The sequence below is a fragment of the Pinus tabuliformis genome, chromosome 8, assembly GCF_031772625.1.
Source record: "Pinus tabuliformis cultivar Carrire ecotype Pingquan chromosome 8, CPIR1, whole genome shotgun sequence".
Lineage (NCBI taxonomy): Eukaryota > Viridiplantae > Streptophyta > Pinopsida > Pinales > Pinaceae > Pinus > Pinus tabuliformis.
Genome location: NC_142294.1, coordinates 1,669,738,559 through 1,669,746,988, shown reverse-complemented (window position 1 = coordinate 1,669,746,988; position 8,430 = coordinate 1,669,738,559). Strand labels below are relative to the sequence as shown.

The 8,430-nt window shown below is 34.7% G+C and overlaps 1 pseudogene; it reads left to right on the top strand.

Moving 5' to 3' along the window:
• Positions 1-4,810: 4,810 nt before the first annotated feature.
• LOC149242594 (uncharacterized) lies at positions 4,811-5,311 on the top strand (annotated as a pseudogene).
• The last annotated feature ends 3,119 nt before the right edge of the window (positions 5,312-8,430 follow it).

Below are 8,430 nucleotides of genomic sequence, written 5' to 3'. Positions count from 1 at the left end.
GGAGAGCACTCCTTGGCTCAAGAGTCCCCTCTCTAAAATCCTCTACCTCAATAAACTCACTATAGTTTCGTAATCACTGCTTCGACATAGTCTCATCCATCCAACCATAGGGTTTTCCCCCCAAAAGTCCCCTTCTCCCATGGCTTGCCCCTTCTTTTATAGGAGTCCTCATAGGTGACATTTGGCATGTCATGCATAATTTTTTTTTTTTTATAATTCAATAGCTTCATTATTCACCCACCCATGTGTCACTCTCTCATCAAGGGTCTCCCAAAATTATTTACTTCAATTTTTATTTAAAACTAATATTTTCTTCACCTCAACAAGATTCCTATTTCTTCTCCAAGATGCCTCTTTATCCCCCTTTTTATTCCTTAATTTGCGTTCATTACTAAAGTCAATTAATGAGTGAAGATTTGATCCCCTATCTACCCTCTAATTTAACTCAAGTTATCTTTTAGATGGATATTCTTATGTTCGTTGTTGCCACATGGAGGTTCTCTACATTTCTCTAAATTTAATTTATTATTCTTATTTTAATTCACCTTCCTCTTCTCTTAATTAGGTTTAATTAGTTTAGGATTAACCTTTATCCTTACAATTATGTCCCTCTTTCCCCTTTTACCTAATTAAACTACATAATCTACCTAATATTTTCCAACATGGGGAGGGTAGAGTTTTTAAGAAAACAATATTTTATTTCTTCCTATGATCCTCTTAACCCAAGTTTTATTCTTGATTTAATTACCTCAGTTTCTAACATCATTTACCCTTGATGTAAATTTACCTAGTTTTCATTTCTTGATTATATTTATTAATTAATTTATTTTTAATGATTCCGAGGTGCCAAGTTTGGTCATGCCCTTCAAGAACTTCCCTTAAAGCTCCAAGGGTGCCACACTTAACAATTTATTTGTGATGCCAAGGATGAAAAGTTGGTCATGCCCTTCAAGGAATTCCCTTGAAGTTCCAAGGGTGTGGCACCTAACATTTTATTTGTGATGCCAAGGGTGCCAAGTTGTTCATGCCCTTCAAGAAATTCCCTTGAAGTTCCAAGGGTGCCGCACCACTTGCCCTTCAAGCATTTAGTGACTACAAGGGGAAAGAATAGGTGCAACGTCATAGACCGCTATCATCTCTTATGTTGCCTGATATAGTGAGACTAATGGTGTCGGGGATCAAGGAATCTGCCTTGATGCGCGCCCCCCGGTAAAATCCTCATGAGCGGCCCAACTTTGGGACCTTCCCTCATGCCATCGTGATCTTCAAGGCGAAGGTGTTTCAACCCTTCCAGCCCAAGTCACGGTGGGAGTGCTAGTGGATGAGATCAGGGACACTGTCCTGCCCCTCCCATGTATTTCCATCCACTTGTACAACCCCATCATCCATATGTGAGTCATTCGGCCAAGCAACTAATTTGTGCCTACATCCATTAACATATCATCAGAATATAGATAAACATATATAGCAGGTTTCGAAATCGACTTAGAATTTCAAAGATAAAATAATATAAATTTTCATCAAACCAAGTGTCATCAACTCATAATGTGTGAGTGCCTCTGGTGGTTTCCTGCCATACTCAATAATAATCAGTAACCAGGTTTCTCAGTGTTAGTCATTGTCATAATAGCATTATTACCATCACCTGGTCATTCACATTACTGTTCATTGTGAACCAGAACTGATGTAAGTAGCTAACATAGGGGATACCTCCATCATGGCTAGCATCATCATAACCTTAATGGAACCATACATATAGATCAAAGCTATCATCAATATAACATCAATAGAAAACATGTCTATCCTTTACTACTATCAGCATCATGATATCAATAGAGAATACACATAACCATTAATTATATTGTAATCATAATATTAATAGAGAACATACATAACCATCACATTCACTAATAATAGAGTCACATTTCTGGATCCTCAACCCGAGTTCCTCATAGACTAAAGTATCTAAGATAATGTCATATTAGGGTCAGGAAACTAGAGTGGGCACTACATACACCCCCTCTTAACAATGGACTTCGTCTCGAAGTCCTTAGAACATAAAGGAAAAACGACGACACATAATCCTAGGAACCCTTCCTGAAAATCTTGCTAACCTTCTGGTGGGCAGGTTATAATTTTTCCCAAGGTATCTATACCACGAATTCCATTATAACTAAAGGACTATATCTAGGGAACATTGCAGCCCAAATTTTTTTTTTTTTTATGGACTAAGCAACAACAAAACAAGGGCAGGATAATCACAATCAATATTCATCTCATGGTACAATTAATATATGATGCTTTCAACCAAGTAAAGTCATCCACACACTGTACTCCTGTAGCCTCCAATTATAGTCGTTCATTTCAAACTATGTTTACATGACCCTATAAGTGACAATATCGGGGACAATATGTAACACAAAGTGATTTGTATAATCATCATTGCATATGGTAGAGTTCACTGTCATAGATGTTGCAATAATATTGTCGTAGAAGAAAAGATCGTATAAATTATTCCAAAAGTTGTCCATACATTTGATATTTTCAAAAGTCTTAAATTCTAAGTTATCCCTTCTGATAATTCTGCAATATTTCCCCAATATCTCAATAAGTGTCATTTTGGACCCTTGTCAGTATGTTCCCTAAAATGATATTTGTAGCATCACATTTAGGCCATAGGTGGAAAAATGTCGAAAGAGGTGGACAAGTAAGAATAAGAAATTCAAATGGCGAACTTAAGCTTACGAGCTAGCAAAAAGATGAAGGACTTTGATGTCAAAAGTGCTAAAAATTAAAACATTCTTATTAGCAGTTGTAAATAAATAAATAATTAGATAAATTACAAAGAAAGTGATTGTGCATCAAGATGTAGTGTTCAATGAATAGTTCCTAGGAGTTCATCCAACCAAGAAACTCTTTGAAACATCACCACATTACTTAATTATAGATAATATCCTAGTAAGCAATGATGTTAGTGTCTCAACTAGTTAGAGATGATGTGGCACATGACCTAACAATGGAAGAATCTAAACATGCAGTTGATAATATATCGAGCATTGAATTGGGCATAAAGAAGAATACTCTAAATAAGGAAATTATGCCAATCAATCAAAAACATACTTCCCAATCCAAGGAATCAAAACTATCGAGAGGAATCAAATTGGTTATAACACTTACCACACCTCACCTATCAAGAAAGAGATAGTGACATCCCTGCTATCACTCAAGTTCATCTCCAAAGAAAGATCCCAACCTTTTCAAAGAAAACCCAAGGATACTATTAAGTGATCACAACTTGTGACCAGTGACCACTCCACTTCACCTTCTCATGCATAAATAATTAAATAAATTATCAAATTATCATAGCAACCTATTGAAAATATGATATCCAAATTATAATATATATTTATATCAATAATGATATTTATGAAAACTATAATTTAATTCAAATTATTATTAAAAATTTCAAAACAAATTAATTTAATAATATTTTAAAACACACTCCTAACTTTTCATGTTCCCATAAAATAAAACATCCTTTTGCAATCAATATTTAATTATTGGCTTCTCTTTAATACATACCAGTATATAAAACTTCTATACAATTGATGTAAATATTAAATTTAACCAAGATATTACTACATAAAACATAATTTCCATATGTCAATTTATAATGTGCACTTTTAACTAGTTATTAATTTTTAAAAGGATGGCTTGATTATTGTTAGAGCATTAAAATGCTTCACATCCAGCCACTCATAAAGCCTAAACCAAGAAAATTAGCGTATGAGGAAGTCAAGATTAAGTTTTTGGTATTATATGACGAAAAAGGACAACTTATTGAAATGAGATGGAGCTAGTTTCATTAGTTAAACTTATTCTTATGTTTTATTTTATTATCATTTTCTGGTGATTGTTAATCATTAGATTATTATATATATATTGAGCACATTTAAACATCCTTAGCTATCATAAAACATGTGCATTAACCAGTTCATTTTAAGGATGAGGGCTTCTTAGTTGTATATTTCAATACCACCCTAAACAAAACAGAGTCTCTGATTCTGTAGCTTTAGCAGTTCTATATACAAATATACATTTATTCTACACATGCTGTAACTATCATTTATTTATTCAGATACATCACAAAATGTTTGTGCACTGTTTGATATCCTAAAAATTTACATGGAGTATATCCAATGAATAGGCAAATGTAGGGTCAAAATATTGTTCAACCATTTGGAAGATGTCTAAGAAGATAAAAGAGAATGGACTGAAAAAAGGAACAATATGCTACTTAAAGTATTATAAAATTTGCATGTTTAGATATTGCTTTGAAGTTTCTATTTGTCTTAAATTTAGCTGATATTGCTTTGAAGTTTCTATGTTTAGAGGTTGCACGTTCGATTCTTGTGCAGATTGCTGAAATGCAACCAATTTGTTTTATCCAGTAAGGGTGGTATTCTAGTAAGTCCCTTTTAAAAGAATTCTGCTTGAAAATTGAGAGAAATTGAAGGTATAGTTGCAAATATAATTGATTGGATACTCAAAGTTCAATTTGGTCTCTCCATTTTTGGATTGAGAAAAACAAAAACAAAAATGCATTGCACAGAGTTATAATTTAAATATATATGTGAAGAAAATAATCTTTGAGAAATACCTGTATGTGGAAACCAATATTGATTGAAGTAGAACCTGAATTTCCTAATCCATTCGACTAAATGTTTGAAATATAATTTAGACACATTTCAAAATCTCATTTGTTAAGAATTATGAAAGACAGCTAAAACATCATTAATCAATTTAACTTTATGGGATTGATGCTCTAGCTTTAACAACAGTAGTAAAAGCTCATGATGGATGGGGGCCTCCCACAAGTCTTACTTTTGCAATTCTACAGAAGCTCCAAATTCACGCACCAGATGAAGTCATTGGATGGAATTATGCAGATCCTTCTTGGGCCCGCATAGCTGCACTTGCTCCTATGGTAAAGGCTTGTGCAGGAGTAGGTGATAAAGTGGCACAAAATATTTTTCTCATTACTGTTCAAGAGCTTGCTGCCAGCGTAAAAGCTGTTGTCCAGAGACTGGGTTTGAGTGGGAAAGATGGATTGGAGTCTTTTCTACTTGTTATGGTTGGTGGTGTCCTTGAGACCAATGAGGGATGAGACATAGATGAAGAAGTAATTAGTTGCATTTCCAAAGACTTTCCAGGCGTGCTTCCAATTCGGCCAAAGTTGGAACCAGCAATAGGTGCTGCAATGTTAGCATGGAACTTCTATATGAAGGCCTCTTCAGAGGAAAGTATCTAAGATAGGTGATACGAGAAAAATATATTTTATTATCAGCTTTCTTGTCCAGGCTAGCATTAAGTATTAATTGATACAAGAAATCATTTAGAATGCATATATGTGAAGTTTCGCTGCTTCCATCAACTAGGTGAAATATCACTTTTTGGCCATATGTAGTAATGAGTTGGTTTTGGCCTTCCCTCAACCTCTTGGAATCTCTCTTATCTCCCTTTGATGGTTGAAAATATATATAGTTGGACTAACATTATTAATGGCCTCTGATATTGCTGGTACACCATTATTTCTTGATGACAAATTTGTCATCTATAATCAACTGGAAGATTTTAGCTGCATTACTCATTAGGAAGTTAAATTGGTAAGGAAATCAAATTTGACGAATTAATATTCTCTAATATTTATCTTATCAATTTTGTAAATCCCACAAAACAATGCATCCTCTGCAATATTTAAGTGAGATTTACAAAGTTGTGATTTGCCAAAATTCAAGTCCTATCTTTTTCTCCAACATGATATAGTGGTTAAGAGCTCTTTCAACAATCAACATGTTACGATATGTGCACGCCATAGAGATATGAAAGACAGAAAGATTGAGTGATTGCAAAGCACATTGCAGATTTGGTCTTGTGGTTGGTAATTGGTGATGGCAATTCTATAATTCTAGTCATTATCCTTCCACGATATGAAACCTTAATCCAAAATTAATTATGATTTGGAATGCTAGAGTGTGAGGGCGACCATAGCATGGAGCTTTGTGTGTACTTCTCTAGATCTGCATAGAGAACATTATGTGTAACAGAGTTGGTGATTTGCGCGGGTACAGAAAGGAATGGAACCAATTTTCAAGATACAAAACACAATTTTCAATTGCAGGGTACATACACATTTTTTTTATTATTTGCTAGAGTGTAGAAGCAATGGAGCTAATTTGGCTCTCACAAACTTGTGAGCATTAGCTCAATATATTTTAAAATAAAATTAGGAATAAAAATCTTCTAAACTCATCATAAATTGAACAACCTAAAGGAATCTATATATGTTGAGATTGTATTAACGTCGATTCCACACTCTGATCTTTTGGATAAAAGCTCTGGCTCATGGACATGCTGAGACCCTGATATGATTTCTTCACCATTAATCAAATTGACAGTACAATGATTTAAATATCCTAGTAATACTAGTAACACAAACCCGCATCGCTGGGTTGCAATTTGACAACGCAAAAATTATTATATCTACCCAAAATGTGTTTCTTTGTTACCCGAATTTTATCTCAAATAACTTCCATTAGATCAATTGCAAAGCTGAGTGGAACAAAATTTCTCGTTCATGGTGACCAATCTGTGATGTTAATTTCTGAAAAGCACGAACCAATTTCATTGGGCTGGTTTAGTAATTGAGATAGGGCATCGCCTTGCAAACAACCCAGGATGAAACCATGGCAGGCATAGAGCCTTGGATTATAAAGTTGACTGAGTTTCACAAGTAATATTGATTCAATTTATAAATAATAAAAAAAATGCATAGGGGAAACATATCTTGAGGTAAACAAACATCATGGACAAAACTGCATCGTTTGCAAAAATTTTACCACTTGCGATTCTCATCACAAGTTTTATTGTATGGCTCTGTCAGCCTCGAATAAATTCATATAAGGGCTCATTCATAGATGCTCAGAGGTAAGTACAGAAAACAAATAGAAGATAAAAATACAAGAGCACAAAATGATCGATTGAGTAAACTGAATTTTGGAGACAAACCCAGCTTCCCTGTCACTTTCTCAATATTGAGCAGTTACTTTCTTAAACAACAAAATCCCACTATTTCTTACAGGGGTTATAAAAAGTGATTTTACCAAAATGAGAACATAAATGCTTCTTTTAAAAACAACACAATAAAATCTAAAGAGATCCACTTGAAAGAAATTTCTCATCTGTATTGTATAATAAGGGCAGGAAGGACAGGAGAATAAAGAGTCTTGTAGGTCAAGAATAATGTCAGCCACTGAATGGTTATTTCATGCTAGTTTATCTCATAAATCATTTGCCTGTGTTAATATCTTTTATCATGTGTGAGCTCTCTCCTGAATTTTTCCAAGGGAATGTGTTGACAGAAGCCATAAAAGTAAGTTTGTCAATTTGATCTTCAAATATAATGAAGGAAACAATATCTAATTGAGCATTGTTCTTCATGTCGAGGTTTGTTTAGCTTCTAATGGTTTTCAACCATTTTATTCAATGTAATCAATATGCAAACTGACTTTAGAAGACGTGGACATTAGGTTGGAAATGCAGGAACATAATGCTTGGGTTTGTCCCAGGTGTAGGAACGAGCTGCACAAACTGCTACATCTGTAGAACTTGCCATAAAGAACAAGGTCTTGAAGCCACAGGGAATATGACACATCTAGCTAGGAGTGTTGGTTTTACAAAAGTTCATGATTATCTCATTTTCAAGAACACTGGTGAATCTGCTCGTGATATTTCCCGACGCAAAGTAGGACATGGTTGGTGTTAAAGTGTTGAGCATTTCAGGTAAAATCCTAAAGAATTAGGACTAACCTCCTGGCATTCACCAAGATTTTACACGATTCATGGAAGCACCCAACCAAATTTTGAGTACCATATGCGAGGTTCTCTGAATGAAGAGCAAGTGAAGCAACCCCGTAAAAGTTACTTGCCTAAAAGGTACCATAAAATGGAGGTACCAGATAGTGGAAGAAACTCTTGTCAAGAAGACAATATGGGCTCAAGCATCATTGACTCTAATCTGGATAAAATTTCCCAGAATGGCCCTGCATTCAGTAGTTCAATTCATTCAAGGTTGTCTGATACCAAACCTCTAGGTGTTGTGCTGGTTTTAGAATTTAATTCTTCAAAGCCCCCTGTTCAACTTTTCAGCCCCGATACATCTTCGTTGAAAGCTACAAATTTATCATGTCAAGAAAGAGTTGTCTGGCTTTCTCTGTCCCAACCCATGGTTAATATAGACCCTCATGTATTGGGTTTTAGAAGCTTGGTGAAAATGAAAACTGAATCTTCAGTCTTCTGTTCTGCATTTAGAAGAGATGGCAATGATGCCATTTGGTCTAAGCATGAGGACTTCAAGGTTCCAACAGCATT